Here is a 20,875-nt window from a genome sequence, read left to right on the forward strand (position 1 = left end):
AATGATCATAAAGACACCAGAAAAGAAGAGGGAGGACAGGAAGGAGACTCTGCCCACACACCATCAAATCGTGTGTTAGGAGTGTGGGAATTCGGGACGTTTGAAAAGGGATTGCTCCCTATGAATTGTAATTTTTGCTGAGTTCTCTGTGTGGACAGAAACTCTTGGGAGGCAGTCAGAACAGACACTCACTATCTCCACAAGACTGGGGTGCCAACAAGGGATGGCCCTGATAGACTCTGCCGCATGGTGCTCATTGGTCAGGAGGGTCTGGGTGAAGCTCTACTGGATGGTGCCAGGAGAAAAATTAAGACTGACATGTATGCACAGCCTCACTTTCACATTTTAGAAAATCTCTCATTTCTGTTTTCAAATGTTTCAAAAGTGAACAATGGTCACTGCCCTGCTGCTTCTGGGGGCATGTGGGGCGGCTGGCGCTGGTTCCCGTTGCTGCGGTGTCCCTCTTGGTGAGAGGGAGGATATTCAGGATTTGCTTTTCCTGCATCTCTATTGTCTTTATGTACTAGATGTAGGCCCACACTCATAAGTCTGAATCTAGAATCAATCTAAATTGGAACTCTCTTGGAATGGATTCAGTGTTGAGGTCCAGGCCATTACGGAATGGGAATTGAGTTAGAAACTCAGATGTGGATTAAGATGTAAGCTTCTGAAATTCAAGTGGTAAAGATCCAGTATTCTAATTTGAGTATGAATAACTTGAGTAAGAATAAATAAGCCAGCATGTATGAGCAGCAAATTGTATCTGAAACTGGGCTGAGATTAGAATTTCTCTCTCCTACCCTTTGCACAATCTTTTTTAATTGATAATTGTTTTAAGCGTTTCACAGATTCATAGAGTTTAAAGCCAGAAGGGGTCATTAGATCATCTAGTCTAATCTGTATAGCACAGGCTATTAAATTTTACCCAATAGCTTGTGTTTGGCTAAAGCATTTTGTGCTTGAGTATACTATCTTTGAAGGGCCAGCTAGAAGCCTCAGTCAGAACCACCTACATATAATTAAGGCTACCCCTATCCCTGCTCCGCCTGAGGACTGCCCTATTTGAAACAGAAAGAGGAAGCCGAGCAGGGGTTGGAGACAGAAACCAAGGGCTTCTCTTCACTTAAAATAATACAGCGATACAGCTGCAGCACTTCAGTGAAGACGCTACCTGCATTGACGGGAGGGCTTCTCCTATTGGCTTAGGTATTCCACCTTCCCAAGAGGCAATAGCTAGGTCAATGGGAGAATTCTCCTGTCAGCCTAGTGCTAGTCTTCCCCAGGGGTAAGGTCTGTATTGTTGTGTCTCTCAGGGGTGTGGATTTTTCACACCCCTCAGAGACATGCTATACCGAAGCAAATTCCTAGTGTAGACCAGGCCTGGGAGCAGCACAACTGGGAAAGAGATGTGCTCTCTATCGAGATCCCTGAAGACTGGCCTGACCAGACACAGAGACTTTTGTTTTGGAGTTGTAAATGGGGGCTCTAAGGAAAGGGCTTCTTTCTTGGGGCTTTACAAAAGAGAGACACAGTTATATTCATTCGTGTGTATAGTTTTACTTTGCCTTGGGCCATTGCTGCACAATTGAAGGGAAAACTGAGGCAGGCCTCAGCAGAGCCACACTTGGCCAGAATGGGGTGCTACAGGGCAGGCATGCCTTTCTACACATCTTCTAGAAAGGCATCCAATCTTGATTTGAAGACATTGAGAGTTGGATAATCCACCACTTCCCTTGGCAGTTCCACAGGTTCATCACCTTCATTGTTAAAACTATATGCCTTATTTCTTATCTGAATTTCTCTGGCTTCAGTTTCCAGCCACTTTTTCTTATTTTGCCTTTCTTTGCTAGATTAAAGAACCCTTTAGTTCCCACTGTTTTCTCCCCATGAAGGTACTTATGTACTATAATCAAATCACTTCTTAATCTTCTTTTTTGATAAAATAATAGATTGATCTCTTTAAGTCTCTTAATGTGTGTCTACACAGCTGCTAGGAGTGAATCTCACTGCCCAAGTCTATAGATTTGTGTTAGCAAGGCTCACGTTACCATGCTAAAAATAGCAAAGGGGACATTCTGGCTTTGATGGGGGCTCTGGTTGTGAAGCTCAGGGAGCGGTGTGAGCTGGCGCAAGTCTATTGACCCGGGCTGCAAGACCCAATCCAGCAGCTGTGTAGACATACCCTTGATGTAAGTCATTTTCTTCAACCCTCAAATTATTTTATGGCTTTTTTCCCCCTGCCTTCTTTGGATTTACACCTCCAACATCCTTTTAAAAATATGGACACAAGAACTGGATGCAACATTCCAGTGTTGGTCTCACCAATGCTGTCTACAGAGGCAAAATCACCTCCCTGCTCACTATTTCTCTGTTTATACATCCAAGGATTGTATTAGCCCTTTTGGCCACAGCATCGCATAGGGAGCTCATGTTCAGTTGCTTGTCCATTATGATCCCTAAATCCTTTGCGGAGTCACTGCTTTGCAGGATACAGTCTTCCATTCATCACTTTACCAGCCAGCTTCGCTCGTTCGTCTATGTGACAGTGGGAAAGGGAACTGAAAGGTCACCAAGGAAAAAGTTCAAATTACAAAGCAGGGAATAGAAAAGGGATGATTGAAGCATATTACAACTCCTTTTTATATTAATTTATATATAAAATGGCAGTTATATAAGCTATGTTACTGTCATAAAATGCATCAAAGTATCATTGCTTTTTTACTTTTTTTAAAAAATGTTAAAATGCCTAAAATCTGTGGTTTTTGCTTGGGCAGGATACATATATATTCTGGAGTTCCATTATTATAGAATTTTTAAATAAATCCACATCTGAATCTGATAAACTACTGGCTCCAGCAATATCTTCTTGATCTTGTCTACTATGATTGGGGACTGCTAAAATTAATCCAAACCTGAATGTGGAAAAAGTTTGACCTCCAAAGCAAATATGCATCTTTTGCAGGAAATGGGGTTAGCTATTGAGACAACATTGTTTAATTCTAATTAAAGAGCCATTAATACTTTTCTTCTTCCCTCATTAACGTGCAATATCAGGAAAGAGTGAACATACTGTCCCCAGAATAATATACCATTCTGTGTCTAAACAAAAGATGTAGCAGATCCGTCATTTTAAAACAGATCCGGAACTGGACTGTGATCACACTTATGATCAGTGACTTTAATGGTGGTGCTCCTAGTTAGTCCTCCTTAACCCCAAATACATGTGAATTAGTTTCTGATCACAATTTTTAATTTACACTTTGGGGATGCATTTTTTTCTCATCATTGTCCAGTTCTACTGACATAATCCCAAATTTATGGAAAAAAAAAGTTACTATTAATCAGACTCAGATGAGATGAAGGCAAGATATAAAATGCTGGCCCTGTTTTCAGTTGGGGAGAGGTGCCTGGGGATTTGAGAGCCTCTTCATGGTGAAGAATGAAGAGCAGACTGGGCTGTTAGGTCCTCAGTGCCAGAGGTCAGGGAAAGAGTTTAAGGGGCTCAAGGACTTAACCACTGTGACCAAGGATAGAACAGGGTGAATGTGGGGAGGAGTCAAGATTAAAACTCCTGACTGTAGGGATGGAGGGGAAGAAGATGGTGAGTGAGCTGGAGACATCCTGGAAGTAGTATGAATCCGAAGGGACAGCCTGAAATTCCTGCACCAAGGGACAGCCCTGGAACTTCAGGGAAGGGGTTGGGGAAACCTGGCTACAAGGAACAAAGATCTGTGGCTGTTTTGGAACTGGTGTTTGAAGACTTAAGTGAGTCTTAAGGAAGGATTTTTTTTAAAAACTTTGAAATATGATAAAGCAGGGAAAACTGACGCAGCAGCCCTATGCTAACGATATGGAGGTGGCATGTGGTGTAACACCGCATCTCTACAACTAGCATAGTATTGCCTACTCCAGGCTGTTGTGAAGATTAGTTACTGACTGAACATGCTTAAGTGCTAAGTATTATTATGATTAAGTGTTAATGAGGATGTCGGATGGTAAAACACTAATAATAATAATGCAAGTTATCCACAATGATTGACTTTCTAATCTGGAAAGGCAAAGACAAAAACCCCTCCCTTTGTAAAAACACCACATATTTGAGGGAACTGAGTATTCACCTTGAGATAGGAGTTCCACTTGTACAAGAACTTGAGCCACAAGTAATTCAAGCATATGCCAGGTGCATACCTCTGTCTTAGAGTAATTAGAATTAGGAATACTGCTTATAATGAATGATTGAGTTTATTAATAAAAAAAAGGTACTGTGCAAGGGCAATGTAAAGTAAATGCACAATAAAAATCATTAAGTGGTCAGACAACCTTCTTACTGGGAGCAAAATGGGAGAGAGAAAATGTGGGGTCAAAGAGAGGAGCTTCTTTAAGGCCCAAACACTAACGTGTAACTTTATGATCTTGCCAAGCCTGAGGGGCAGTGAAACCAATGCAGTTCACTTTGGCCTACACTGGCTCCCCTCTCTTGTGGGAGGCAAGCAGTGAAGAGCCAATGCAGAGATGGTCCCACCTCACTGTATATGGTGGAGTTGTGTCTCAGTGAATTCCACAGTGGAAGCACCATCAGAGGTGAAGAGGTAAGCGGGTGCAACTGGTGAACACACAACTCTACCATTGATCAGCCAAGCCCTCCCACATGGAGGGAGCATGGCAGCTGTGGAGCAGTTCTGTTGACATGCCTTCAGCCTAAAGGGAAGATTCTGTTTCCTCCATTCCCCCTCAGTGCACTCGCATATGGAGCAAGTTAACTTGAGCACAGAGAGGGTGGATTTGAGCCTGACTAATTTCCTGACATTTTCCCTAGAACATGAAGTAAAGTACAGGTTAGATTAGAGGAAAGGATACAATGGAAGTTTACTAGTAAATAAAGGCTACGTATAAACAGAAATAAGGATTAGCATGTCATTCTAATGTAGAGCTTGGTCCAGTGTCCGGAAATCAATTTCCATTGACTTCAATGGCTGCTAGATCAGGGACCACAACCTTAAAGTTAAGAGAAGACAATTGTTTTCTTTTTCCTGTGTAACATCACTCTGACAGAGACTTATACTGATACTGCATTTATTTAAATGGAACATACGCCACTTTGGTGACTCAAATGTTACTTTCATACATAATGGGAGCTTACAGAAAGCATTATTAAGATACATAAAGTAATATAAATGAACTCAACACATTCATGCAATATACATTAATTGGTAAAGTAGTGCAGAGGCTGCTCTAAAAAGAATAATGGAGCCACCAAAAAGCCCTGTCTCTCTTAAGAATAACTTTGGTTTTATCTGCTATCAGAATTCAGTGAGAGAACTATGCTGTTGTAAACAGATTTTGATGTGTTAGAAGTCTTGATTAAATATCTCTGGTAAAGGTCATTTTAAAGGATTGACGTTAAGGGAGGCTTGAATTGGCAAGAAGGAGGGTGGATTTTTATCCAAGGGGAATATAATGCAAAAGGCCAGATTTAAGATAAAGCTTTCTAAACCTGCAGCTACCAGTGCTAATTACCTACCAGTACAGATCAAAGCCTATCAGAAATATCTTCTCTATCTTTAATGCTATCAAAAAAGGAGAGTTCTAAACACTGCTATCAAATCTCTACACTTCTCCCATTATACAAATACCATAGTTTAAATGAGTGATTGTCTGCAAAAAGTTTGCTTAGATTAGTCGATATGACCCAGTCGAAGGACATAGGCCCAGATCTGCACTGAAATCAGTGGAAGTTAGGTGTCTTAATATCTTCTGTAGATCTGGGCTGTAGTGCTGTAAGTTAAGATCATAAGAATGGCCACATTGGGTCAGACCACTGGTCCATCCAGTCCAGCAGCCTGTCTTCCGACAGTGATGAATACCAGGTACTTCAGAGGGAAGGAACAGAATAGGCAATCATCAATTGATCCCTGTCATCTACTCCCAGCTTCTGGCACTCAGAGGCTAGGGACACCCAGAGCATGAAGTTGCATCCCTGATCATCTTGGCTAATAGCCATTGATGGACCCATCTTCCATGAATTTATCTAGTTCTTTTTTGGATCCCATTATAGTTTTGGCCTTCACAACATCCCCTGGCAATGAGTTCCACAGGCTTTTTGTGAAGAAATATTTCCTTTTATTTGTTTTAAACCTGCTGCCTATTAGTTTCATTAGGTAACTCCTGATTCTTATGTTATGTGAAGGAGTAAATAACATTTCCTTATTCAATTTCTCCACACCAGTCATGATTTTATAGACCTCTAACATATCCCCGCACTTAGTAGTCTCTTTTCCAAGATGAGAAGTCCTAGTCCTTTTAATCTTTCCTCATATGGAAGCTGTTCCATAGCCCGAATCATTTTTGTTATCTGTACCTTTTCCAATTCTAATATATCTTTTCTGAGATGGGACGACCAGAACTGCATGCAGTAATCAAGGTGTGGGCATACAGTGAATTCCTGTAGTAACATTATGATAGTTTCTGTGCTATTATCTAATCCTTTCCTAATGGTTCCTAACATGCTACTAGCTTTTTTAACTGCTTCTGCACATCGAGTGGATGTTTTCAGAGAACTATCCAGGATGCCTACAAGATCTCTCTCTTGAGTGGTAACAGCTAATTTAGACCTCATCATATCAAAGATATAATTGGGATTATGTTTTCCAATGTGCATTACTTTGCATTTATCAACATTGAATTTAATCTGCCATTTTGTTGCCCAGTCACCCAGTTTTGTGAGATCTGTTTGTAGCTTCGCAGTCTGCTTTGAACTTAACTATCTTGAGTCATTTTATATTATCTGCAAGCTTTGACATCTCACTGTTTACCCCTTTTTACAGATCATTTTTGAATATGTCGAACAGCACTGGTCACAGCAGAGATCCCTGGGGGACACTACTATGTACCTAAATATGGGGGGAGGGATAGCTCAGTGGTTTGAGCATTGGCCTGCTAAACCCAGGGTTGTGAGTTCAATCCTTGAGGGGGCCATTTAGAGATCTGGGGCAAAAATTGGGGATTGGTCCTGCTTTGAGCAGGGAGTTGGACTAGATGACCTCCTGAGGTCCCTTCTAACCCTGATATTCTATGATTCTATACCTCTCTCCATTCTGAAAACTCTTTATTCCTACCCTTTGTTTTATGTCTTTTAACCAGTTACTGATCCAAGACGTTCCCTCTTATCCCATGACAGCTTACTTTGCTTAAGAGCCTTTGGTGAGGGACCTTGTCCAAGGCTTTCTGAAAGTCCAAGTACAGTATACCCACTGGAGTACCCACATGTTTGCTGACCCCATCAAAGTTACTATACTGTTCTACATTAGGGCTTTATTTTGGTAAAATAGCATAAGAGAGAAACAGAGCCAGTCTCCCCATTGCCTTGTATGAAAAAGATATAGCAAATCGGCTAATACAGCTGTATCACAAACCTACATGCATCCTGAAGAATTAAACCATATCAGAGAAGATACAAATGTATGAAATAACAAGAAAAATATCATATATAATAGTCTAATTACTGTGACCTTTGAATCATGCTCCTGCAATTGGTTATTCATGAAAATATTAACCAAAGTGTAACAATCATCGTCTGTGGTTTGAGGAGGTAGAGTTTATCTTACGCACTCCATCACAAAAGCATCTTGAGCATTATCAAGGCAAACTAGACCTTTGCATTCAAACAAATTACTGGATTTTTTTTCACTATGCACTCAGCTCTAGTAACACCACCTGCCTTTGCTCTCTAAAGAAAACCCTGTGAAACAAATCCCTTAGCTTAGTTACAATGCATCTCTGCTGTTTATCACTGCTGCATTTATTTCCCCCTTTTTTACAGTGAAAGAAAATGAAAGTCTTTCTGGACTAAAGGTATTAACTCAATAATATACTAGTCATTGTGCAGTACGAGCAATGGAAGTCAAGGACAGCAGACAGTAATATCTGCAATCATTCTAGCTGCTGCACATTGTAAGTATAGTAATAACCATAGGAGTGACTGTGACAGCTGTACACAGATGCCAGCACACAAATTCCAACCCCAGTGCTTAAAGGGTATGTCTACACTGCAATTAAAGACCGGCGGCTGGCCCGTGTCAGCTGACTTGAGCTCATGGGGCTTGGGCTAAGGCTGGAGCCCCCCTTTGGGGAGGTCAGCCCCCAGTTCTGCCCCTTCTGCCCGCACCTCCACCTGCCATGGCCAGAGTCCCAAGCTCCCCCCGCTGCCTCCCCACAGCTGGAGCCATGAGCCCCCCTGCCTGAAGGAGCCCAGAGTCCCCTCCCCCCCTCGGCCAGAGGAGCCCTGGGCAAGCTGGAGTCCTGAGCCCCCTCCCCGCAGCCAGAGGAGCCTGGGCCAGCTAGAGCCCCGCTAGCCACATCACGCTTTCCCAGACCCCAAGCCACCCCATGGGAAAGTCTCGTTTTTTCTCTTCCGAAAGAAGAACCTTAGCTTTTGCTATGTGGGATGCAGGTTCTGGGGCAGCTGAGGAGGCAGTACGTGTTACTCAGTTTCCTGGGTTCATCAGTAATCTCCCTGCTACCTGAATAGCAGATACCACCACATTGGCTGCCCCAGCACCTGCCTGAGGCATAATAATAGGCAAAAACTTCCCCCACCAAACCCACAACTGGAGTCCGGCAGCTGCAGCTGCGCCAGGGCAGACTTAGCTATTATACCCACTGCCCATGGGCTGAGGGGCTGTTTAACTGTGGTGTAGACATTCAGGCTCAGGCTGCAGCTCAAGCTCTGGACCCTCCCACCCCGCAGGGTCCTGGTCCCCAGCCTGAACCCAACATCTACACTGCAATTAAACGGCCCCTTAACCCAAGCCTCGTGAGTCTGTGTCAGCTGGCACGGGCTGGCCATGGGTTTCTGATCACAATGTAGTTATACCCTTAGGTACCTACATATGGATTTAGGTAACAAAGTTTAAGCACTTAATTTTGAGTCCAGGTGACTTTTATTTTACCACTCAGTATAAAGAATACTTGAGTTCTTTGCTCACAGCACCATGTCTGGCTCAATCCTGCTACACCCAAAATTATTATTCCCTCCCCCTCCTAAAAAATTGTATAATATTCTTGTTGCAAAATGACTGCTGTGTCCAACCCCAGCTGAATTTCAGTTGCATTTGGAGCAAAATTAAAAGCGTTCCCTGGTAAAAGTAGTGTTGCACTGCAAAACTGAATGGAAAGACAAATAACTTACGCCACACAATGCAAAGAAACAGGTAGAGAGCCAATCTCACAGCAAACCTCTATTTCCCTTGAGCTAGAAATAGAGAGGAAAATAATAGAAAATTGCTCACCCAGTAAGTACAAGTTGAAGCTTTATTATACTCTGCACTCCACAGGTGATTCAAGAGAATGCTCAGTCAAAGATAATTCATGTGAATACATGTTCCTGAAGACTTCTAAAAGCTTTGGGGTATACTCCTCTTAAAAAGGAAGAAAATAAATATGCAAAATTGCTTTCCTTTAGAATTCACACAATGTTCTATGCTCAGAGTAAACAAATGCCAGTTGCCCTCAGAACAAATGATAAACCTATTTCACTCTGAGAAAGTGCACTCTAGCCATCTCCTTTCTCAACCCATCATGCAAAATACTAGATTACAAGATTCCAAATTCCAGAGAAAGCAAATTCCTATCTTCATGGTATAGGACAACCACTTACAGACAGACAAACCAACCAATCAACCCTATAGCTACACCTCTAGCAATATGTTATGACAAAGATATTACTGAATGCAACATATAAACTGGTAGTGAGTGTGTAGGATGATTTTCTGACCAGATGTTCACTATTTGGCTCTTTGAACCCGTTTATCAGAAATTACTTCCAAATTTTGTACTTACATTTTTGTAAGTGCATTGCACAGCATGTAACTTGCAGGGTCAGCTTGAATTTAGACTTCTAAGTGCTATAAAATATGCTCTCAAAAATCAGGGGTAAATTGTGGACCTTGTGCAAGTCAGCCTTAGCAAATATCTAATCTGAAATATGGCCATCAAATAAGAGAAGATGTTAACTTGAAAGAGAGAACATCCTAAACCTTTAATATCCTGAATGGTTACTGTTCTTTTGTACTGTATATTTTAAGTCACATTCCCCACTATAAAATCATTAAAAGAAAAGATTTCTCACAGGATACAATTAATTTCCAAATTAAGAGATTGAATGAAGAGATTATCCGTTAAACGGAAACCGAATCCCTTTTAAGGAAGGCCAAGAGCTCTGTCTTCAGATATTTTACTACTATCAGTAAATGTTGATTTTTTTTTTAAATGCGTTTTTCTTTAGAGAGCCATATGGGTCCACTGGCTGCAAGGAAATCAACAATCCATATAAAAAGCAGCAGTGCGGTGCCATCTGGGTAGGGGTGAACCAACTGCTTTCTTAAGTGCTGAATTTAAATATGGAATGGAGCATCCTTTTTTTATATATTTAGTAGGTTCTAAATTATCAATAGATTACGCCTCACAGACTACAGGGTTGTGGCAACTGTATTTAAACTTTAGGTAATATAACCGCAGTCCTAAACAAGCTAAATGACAGTATAACTACATGATTTCTCTTTCTAAACAGTCAATATCTTCGCAATAAAGTTTACAGATTTCTTGGGTAATATTCAAGATGATGGGAAGTTAACAGTGTATATGACCAGCACTCTACCTGGATGGTGTTCAGGAGAAGTAGAGCAGGAAGTGTACATTTTACAGTGACTTCCCACACCTTTCCTCTAAAAGGATCCTAAAGCACTTTACAACTATGGATCCAAGCCTGCACTGCATTCCTTATAGGTACAGCAGTCTGCCTACTTCGAGCTCAATGAAGAATCAGGGCGTATATACACCAGGGGGACAAAAAACTTGGATGCAGTCCTTTCTCTCATCCATTGTGTTCTAAAGACTGAGGGCCAAACTCTCTGCTGGTGTAATGCCATTGTCTCCAATGGAGTTATGTCTGCAGAAAATTCATACATTGGTATCCAAAATCTAACGAGATTATTAGGTACATATTTATACATCTAAATATATTCCTCATGTTTGCAAATCCATTAACTCTAAATTGTTTAGAGATATGAGGCCAGATTCTAGTCTGAGTTATACTTGACTTCACTGACTTCAGTGAAGTTACGCCAGATGTACTTCAATGTAATTGGGAGCATAATTTGACCAACACTTTGCAAACAAACAATAAAGCACTGTTTTGTACAAGACACCTAAACTTGTTAACACCAGGATTCAAATTGGACTGGCCATAAAAATGGGGAGATGTGCAATATGCATGCAGAAAGAAAATATTGTATTCACTTTATTAGAGAGGGAGACAGTTTTAAACAGACTTACAATGCAAACACATCTTTGAAAACAGGATTGGGAAATGGATGGGAAATTGAAATGCAGAAATTCAAAAGGCTATTAATAGAAGCCATTTTAACAGCCAGACTTCCCAATGAAACATTTTAAATAGTTGATGAGGTCAGGTGTGACAGCATATGAGTCAGACTTTGGTCAGTGAACAGGTACCTGGAGTTTTAGAGGCACAAAATAAAGTGTAGATCTTCATAACACTGCAGAGTAACGTCAGCAGTGCTTTAGCAAAGACTCCTGATGGAAGCTCCTTCGCTGGACACTCCTCCAGAGAAATTGTTCATCGGAAGCTTTGTGACTAATAAAACTGAGAAAAAAAATTATCTTAAGACTTCAGCCTGTGTGTGTTTGTAATATTGACCATCTATCTCTCACATAGTCCAATCCTTGTTTAAAATACTCACATCTGGGGTCTCAACGTTTACAATTTCCTTTGCACATAACTGCTGTTACAACAGTATGGAGAATACTGTACGTACTAAACTTGGGGACTACAATGGCTGGAATTTTCAGTGGGACGTATGGCCCTACATCATTCAGGTGCTTTTGAAAATCCCACCAGTTATCTATTTGCAAGACAAAACTGAGAAGATTTTAAAGCCAATAGAGCTCAGTCTTGGCAAGTGATTAGTGCTTCATGGGAACCATCAACTCCCTGTGGGTTTTGAACTTTTCCATTTTACAACTTTTTACCCCATTGCTGATGTGGCACAAGCTGAGATGACTCAATAATGATTATTTTTTTGTTTTTGCACCAGCGTCCTTATTCAAAGACCTTTAGAGTCAATAAAATAACTCCCATTGACTTCTATAGGTTTTGGATTTGGCTTTGATTTTAGCACACCCCACCAATATAGCGTGTAGGTTACTCTGCACTCTCTTCTTTGGCCACGTGGTTGATAACCATATTGCATTGCAGACTCTCTACATATTGTATCGTGGAGAAATGGTCTGTCAATGGAGTACTGTCTCAGTGTTGAAATGTCATTGTGTCATTCACTACATCACCTTAACTACACTGACATAAGCCCTACACCCATGGAGGTGGAGTTATTATGTCACTGTAGTAGGGGACTGAGGCCTTGTCTACATTATGGGGGTAAGTCAATCTAAGCTATGCAATTTGAGTTACGTTAGTAGCATTACTCAAGTTGATATAGCTTAGATCTACTTACCGCAGGGTCCACACTACACTATGTCGACGGGAGATGCTCTCCCATCGACTCCCCTTACTCTTCTTGTTCCGGTGGAGTACCGGAGTCAATAGGAGAGTGATCTGTGGTTGATTTAGTGGGTCTTCACTAGACCCGCTAAATCAACCCCCGGTGCATCAATCGCTGCAGAGTCGATCCCCCGATAAGTGTAGACAAGTCCTTACATCAGCTAGAGCAAGGCTGTAGTATAGACACTGACATATTTAGGGTGACATAAACTGCCTTACATCAGCCTAACTCTGTAATGTTGACCAGGCGTTGCCCACAAGAGCATCCTTCTTCCTATCATTCTTCTATTGGTATGCAGCTCCTAACAATGGTTTCCATTTCATATGAGATTTGCATTCAAAAACAGAATTCTTTATTTCTATGGCAACGCTAATATGTTTTAGCTTATGCAGGAATTGAAGTCAACAGATGGATGTGATAACAGGCAGCCATTGAATGTTGGAGCAGAACTAAGGTTATTTTGAAATATGTAGTGTTCATTTAATGAAGAGGGCGTATTCACTATTAGAGTCTTTTGATATATATCCACTCCCCCATAAATATTAATTTCCATACTTTTAAAAGTTTGGGCTGGGGTTCTTTTGGGGGGGTGGGTGGGAAGGGGGTTATGACTAATATACTTTGGTATCCACACTTAATTGAAATTTAACCTTAGTTACCAACTTTTTTTCTGTTCATTTCCTGATATCTATGTACACACATAGGCTATGTCTACACTGGAGCTGGGCATATGATTTCCAGCTCGTGCAGGTTTACCTACACTAGTTCTGCTCAATATACCACACTAAAAATACCACTGTAGCTAGGGTAGCACAGGTGGTGGCTTGGGCTAGCTGCCTTAAATACATACCTGCCCAGACCCCCAGGTACATATTTGGGAAGCTACCTCAGCTACATGGAGTTTTGGAGCTTCACAGTTTTCTTCTCCTCAGACCTCTCATTATATTGTAAAGCTCAGCTTGATCCTGGGGACAGCTGCAGCAAGGAGTCAGCTCTGGCATCAAGGCTCCAGTGGGTGGGGTGGGGTGGGATCTGGGCACGAGAGCACAGGACCTCCAAATCGATGGCCTCTGCTTCCTGGGTTCCAGACAGGATAATGTGAAGGAATCTCATTAAAGGGATTCTTATGGAGATTGCCTCCCATTAAATCTCTTTCCATGGGTTTTTCCTTCAGAAGGATAGCCTGTGTCAAGTTACTCAGGTGCGTAAGTTACTCATGTTACTGAGTCCTCCCAGTCACGAATGAGTTCTCCTCAGGAGAAATGTCAAGATCAAACCTGTGACCTTCTGAGGTCTGGATCATCCACAGAGTTAACCAAATGAAATTTTCAGTGTTGTCTAGAACATTGATTCACAGCTCTGCCTGAGGTTTCCTCATCTCTACTTAGGCTATAGTGATGATTTATTTGCTTTTCCTGATATCACTAGCTTAATTTGACCTTATTTTTTATTAAATATTAAAGTATATTTTTCTTTTCTTTCCTTTTTTATTTTTTTATTCGTGAGTGTGGTTATGTTGCAAAGATAAACCATAGAGTTAAAAAAAAAAGGGTCATTCTTTTCTTTCTTGAAACCCTTATTGTAATTGGTGCAAGCTGTTAGATGAGACCATTTAAACTAATGGACTGCTGAATTAAAAATCAGCTCAGTGTGGGAAGGGCAATCCACTGCTGGAAAATGGCTTCCTGTCAACAAGTTCATATCAGTCATGAAAGGAACTATTGTGTTAGTATAATTGACATTGCAAGTGCATCAGCAAACCATCAATCAGGGATATCTCTCTGAAGCATACATCTTCACTGAGGCCACCTCACGCTCCGGAAAATCACTGAGCAATAAATTTCAGTTTGTAGCATGAACTGGATTGATCTTTGCACATATAATTACTCGTTTTAGCATGCCTCGAATTATTTTGTGATAGCATCCTTACTGAAATGTTCTCTGTTCTTTCAGAGAGTTGCACTATAAATACTTTGGCAATCTGCTAAAGGATAAATATGCACTACAAAATTATTAATGTGTACGCATAAAATCATAGAGCAGCAGCATATTTTCCACATTCCACATTTTCTGTAGCATCACTTTTTAACAGCTGAAGGTTCAGAAAAGACAAAATAATAGTAATAAAATAAGCAATCATTTCAGTTAGCTATATAGATTTTCTGCTTTAAACCTTAACAACTTACTCTTAAATAATAAAGAACTCTTAATAGAAATGAAGTACTTTACAAAAAAGACTCTGTGATCCACTCTTCCACTTTTAATATATTAAATAATCTTTATTCAGAGAAAACAAACATCCCTTGGGGAAGATAGCTCTCTCAGAAAATCTGAAAAAGTGTTTAACACATCCCATTCCAAACCAGCTGACGCTGTCTTTTGTTTCCCAGACAACTGGGAGTAGTATTGTACCTTGATTTAGGACCCGTTCCCACCCTCATCAAAGTTGATGGGGATCTCTCTATCTATGGGTTTTACACTATTACCCATCACCAAAATATCTGAGCACCTTTAAAATCAGTAGCACTAGTGAAGTCCCTAGTGGACTTTATGGAGTCCTTGGAATTTCTGACTTTTGGGGGTAAAAACTCTATTTGGGATTCATAGATTCACAGATTCCAAGGCCAAAGGGGACCATTGTGATCATCTAATCTGACTTCCTGTATTATACAGGGCATAGAATTTTCCCAAAATAATCCCTAGAGCATATCCTTTTGAAAAACATCTAGTGTAACATCTAGTGATATGTGTAGACTTCATTAATTTACTATTGGGGTGGGGTGTGATTTGGGGCCTGGTCTTCACTGGGAGCAGAAGCAGGCTTTTAATTTGTTTTTCATATTTAAATTAAAAGTTTCTCCAACTCTTTCACAATCCTGATTCCCACAGGCCCTGCCTTTCTATTTATGGAGGAGAGAGGTGAATCACTCCTCCTGTGCAGTTTATAAGTGCCTCAAAAGCTTGGATATGAATTTAAAGAATAATTATACAAAGTATATCCAACATTAGATACTTTTTTTGACTCCAAGAAAATTTTATTTCTTAGAGGAAAAAAACATACTATATGTAAAAATTACAGTACCAGACTAACTCACTTCTGACCCCTCCTGGTTTCTTTGAGTCCACCCCATCTTAGGCCTCAAGCTTCACCTGTCTCAGGGTGGAATGACACAATTCTCCTACACTCAGATTGGGGCCTAAGAGTCAGTCCTCTGTGATCAACTGTGAGTATCTCACTAGGTCTGACTTATGCTTGGTACCTGCAATTTTCTTCCCTTTGGGACCAGTGACAGTGGTATTCAGTAACCTAACATCCTTCTGCAAGCAAAGTATTATTTATTTAGAACCAAAGCATTAAAGACAAAAATATTAAAAATAATAAATCAGTCATTTTTCACGCTTGTCTTCCCCTAAGGTTTATCACTCCCTAGATCTGGTGGAAGGCCCAACTTCTTTACAATCCCTGTACAGAGTCTCTCCCTATGTCCGCCTGTCTCCTTAGAGAGCTCCTGACTACATCATCTCTTTTGAGAAGACCTTTTTAACTGTTGAGTGTTCTTTTGATCTCTTCATTCCCGGCACTGGCAGACCAGGAAAGTCTTATAACCCAATATACAGTAACTTTACCTCACTGACCAGGTCACATACAGTATTCCTAAATTATTACATCTCAGTATTCTTAGATTATTACATAGCATCACCATGCCTGTCACACCAGAAACAATAAATAGATTATTGTAGCAGTTTTAACATTCAGTGACTTTTTTTTTTTTAAAGAACTACTATTTAGGAAGATTCAGCAGGTTTACAAATCAGCCCCCTATCAGCATCAGAAATAAAATGTCAATCATTACAACACTGAACCTATATTTTTATTTAGAGGAACATTATGCAGTAATATAATCACCAAATCTTTCTATTTGGCAATATGGTACCATCATACAGAGTGAGCCCTTTTTCACCATCAAAACATTCAGCAGGGATGCGGTGTTTTTTGCAGATACATGTACTTGATCTGAGTATTGACCAAATGGTAACAAAAGTGCTGTCTGGCTAGTTTTATTATTAAATCTTTCTGTTGATAATGTTAAAATTTCACAATCACATCTCTAGATCTGTTACAAGACCCAGGTGAAGGGAACAATGTCCTGTGCACTTTTACTTCTTCCAGAGAGCTTGGATTTAACAACAATATTTTATCAGATGTATCAGATGAGGTTTTCTCCTTCAATACTTCCAAGCAACCCCTTAATTTTGTTACTCATCTTTCTATTTTCTACACACCTAATTTAAGATCTCTCTTTCTCTCTCTCTCTCCTTTCTAGCAGTGCCACGTGGCTCTTTAACTTTGTTTCTCTCTTCTTTCTCCTAAGCCAGTTTCTAGCACAGGAACTTGATCTTCTAGGTCAGTAACTTCCTTTTTTACTGCTAGAACCTTGGACATCAGATTGTTTCTCAGGGCCTTAAACTCAGAGATCTGCTCCCTGATGTACACCTTCATGGCCAGTTAATTTTCTTCAGTCCTGTCATTCCTGCCTGTTTTGGTGGTTATGTCCTTCACTTGCACTCAGAGCGGACTCTGTACACTGCGATCCTGAAACACTCTTCCTAGGGAGGTGTAGGGGAGTTTTTAATTTTGTTTTGTTTGGTGAGGAGGGGGCAGGAGAGTCCATCCTCAGTAGCTTTGTGCTCTGCTTTCTTGGAGGGGATGGGGGGGTTAGGGTTTTGATGGAGGCAGATTACTTTGTTGTCCCCTCAGAGCTCTGGATTCAGGTAACCATCTTAGTTCAGCTTCCCTTGGATTCCCCTTAATGACCCTCTTAGTGACATTCCAGCTGTCCCACAGCCCAGTTGTATAACCCTTACTCATACTAAGTAACACTTACTCGTGTAGATAATCCCATTGCAGGCACTAGGACACTTGCGTGAGTGAGCACTATTCAACAAGAATGAAAGTTGCAGAATTGGAGCCTAAGTCTGAAAGGAGCAATGCATCGAAAGCATTACAGTGGAGGAGGTAAAGGCCTTCTCCATAATGTAAACTAAAGGCAACTTTAGTGATCATTTAGGGATATAATTTAATTAAAACATTATACATTCTGATTAAAGTAATGTACGGAGTCTAAGAGTCTATGTTTCTGGCATACTCCAAGCAGAACAGATGCAAGCAAATTACATTTCCTAATTGTTATTTTATATCCTGTCATCAAGAAAGGGAGTCTGAATGGAGTTCTGAATTAGGGCCACTAATGAATATGAGAGTGCCCTCATCATTCTTAGATGCTACATATCAATTTTCCAAAGCCACTTCCTGTAATATATTAGCTGTGCAGAGAAAACTGCCTTCCATACTGCCATGTATTTCATCATGTCACACTTGCTTTGGGCTACTGCTCTGGTCTTGACCTTAGCAAACTTAAAAGTTCCAAAAACTTTTTCTAGAATTCTGGTTATATAATTAGCGGCTGATCTAAAGCCCACTTAAGTCAACTGAAGTTTTTCGGTTGCCTATAATAGGCTTTAGATCAGCCGCTAATTATATAACCTGACTGGTAGTATAATCCTAATTCTGTACTCCACAACACATGATATGAAGTAATATGAGAATAAAATCAAATACTTAGAAGGAGAAGAATTGCTGGAGTATATAGTCAAATAAATTATCACTAGAGATGCGCTGAACATTTCTGTATACTTCCAGACATAGGTAGATTGCTCCCCAGCCATATATTGCTATCCATTTACACGTACAGTTAATTAGACCTGCTTCTGAGATCACTTCTCTTCCCATGTGATACAGCAGAGATCCTCTAAGGTACATAAGCTAATACCACCCATTGGTTTAATTAAGATATGGCTGGACTCTGGAGGCAATGCATTCACAGTGGCATTTCCTCAACTGTGGGATTCACTGTCTGCCTTGGTTCTCCTGATCCCAAAGCTCTTGACTTTCATGTCTTCCCTCAAAAACTATTTATTCTTCCTTTTTTTTTTTTCCTGGCGAGGAAGGATAAATTCCTGGGTTAAAGTGGCAGGGGAACCTGTGAGTTAACTGGTGAGATTTGGAGAGTTTGTTATTGTGTTTAAGACTCTTTCTGAATGACTGGTTTGTTTTAAATCATGTAGTATTTGTGCATGGGCCCAGGGTATGGGATTTTAGAAATTTAAATAAATATTTTCAAAGCCTAAAAGGAAACCATTTGGAATATTTGTGAATAGTCCATATCATATCTTTATGCACGGTATCTCCCTATTGCAACATGCCATTTTTAACAATAAGGATTTCTAGCATGACCATTGGAATGAGGAACAAAAATTTTCCATTGATGTATAAGCCTGAATCTACTCTCCAGAGTCTTATTCTATCTAGACTATAGGCTTCTTCTTCAGTTCTTTGGGACTGCTAAATTAAGAATGACAAATCATGAGTGTGGAACCCTGCATGGCTAAGGAGATCACTTTCAATACAAAATATATAGTGAGTGATGATGAGCATTAACTAAATGCCCTTCATAAGAGCTCAGAGCATGTCTGTATGATCAGACTTGTGACAACATTATGTTCCTCAATGATTTACCAATGGTGCCATATTATCAGAGGATAATGGCACTGTTTATGTATGTCATCACTGGCACTGTTTATGTATGTCATCACTCCATGATTCTTTGTCACAGTTGTTATGGCTTTCGTGGCTACTCGGAAGACAGTCTGTACCCAAACAGAAATGACTGCAATAAATCAGAAGGATCAGGGTCTTATAGTTTTTCTACTGTAAACTTTCAGTATGCTTTTATCCCATCAGACAACCAATTTTGTTTAACAGGTTCAGCAAGATGATAGAGGTATTGGGGTAAACATTGTGATACTTGTGTATGATTAATACTGCTTATGCTGGGAAGTTGTGAGGGTTTTTGATAAGGTAGACTGGAGCAAATTCTGTCCTTAGTCACAGCTGCGGAACTGCAGTCAGGGCACTGAGTACTTTTTAAAACATTTAACATACAGTACAAACACTTATCTGTGCCTTTAAATAAAATAAAATAAAATAAAATAAGAGATTCTAATATTAAATAGAAATGGGAAAAAGGTAAGTAAGGGACTAGTAATGATCATGTTACAAATGCCTCCGGAAAAGTAAAGCCTCATATAAAATTGGAATGGATTGACAGAGAAAGGGATGAAAGTTCCACAGACCAAGGTCCACACAACAAAGAAATGTTTACCTGCTGACCTAAGAAATGACAGATTCTGAATGAAAATACACATTAGGGCAAGGCTCAATAAAATGGTCTCAAATATAGCCTGGACCTACATTATATAAAATGTGGGGAGAGTCAAAGGAGCAAAGTGTCAAGAAATTTATCCTCATTACTTCAGTTCATGAAAAGGCAGCATCTGGAAGTTAAGTAAGAGCAGATGACAGATGGCCTTTCACAACCTGGGGTTTATAGAGGTCCTCTGAGGGTGAAACACACTGTTCCATTGCCATGGGGAGGTAGAGCATACACAAATGCATTAGTGGAATTAATGTATACAAATGTCCTGTACAGCATAGGCTAAAAAAGAATGGAATAAGACTAGACAGCATGAGATTTTTTTTTAGTCCTATCATATGTGATACTAAGGCCTTTCCAAAGTCTAGATCCACAGGTCAATCAGACATTAAAAGGAGATAGCCCTGGTTCTCCTTTCAGTTACAGTGGTGTAAATCAGGAATAACTCTATTTAAGTGAATTCTAAAACTAGTGTAAGTGAGAAGAGAATGAGGCCTCAGATTTATAGGAAGTTACTTGGCAATATTTCCAAGTAGTCCTAATTTTCTGAAACTAAATACACTATCAGTGTTACTTTGAAATAGAGAAAGTGGCACAGCCACCAAGGATGTGCAGGAAGATGTTATTTAGACCTCAGTAATTAATGATGAAAGAACACAAGTTGTTTGCATTATTAATAACTCAAATAATTAATCTTCAAATTGTTGCAGACCTCACTGCACATATTAACATATAATAGTATACGTCAGCATTCATGTGGCACTATTGGACTTGAATGAGCCATTCTTGACAGAATGCTGATTTTTCATTGGAAACAAAGTATCCCCAGAAGTTAATTTAAATACTGCCTGGAAGAAAAAACAAGCCATTTAGACTGTTATGCAAAGTAGGGTCTTAAAAGGTACTGAGAATTTAAAGCAAGAATAGAAGAAAGGCTTCAGATAACCTAAGAATGGATCCTAACATTGACACAAACAAACAACTTGGCATTTGAAAAATCTGGTATATATTTGCATGGCTCAC

The sequence above is a fragment of the Natator depressus genome, chromosome 1 (assembly GCF_965152275.1).
Source record: "Natator depressus isolate rNatDep1 chromosome 1, rNatDep2.hap1, whole genome shotgun sequence".
Classification (NCBI taxonomy): domain Eukaryota; kingdom Metazoa; phylum Chordata; order Testudines; family Cheloniidae; genus Natator; species Natator depressus.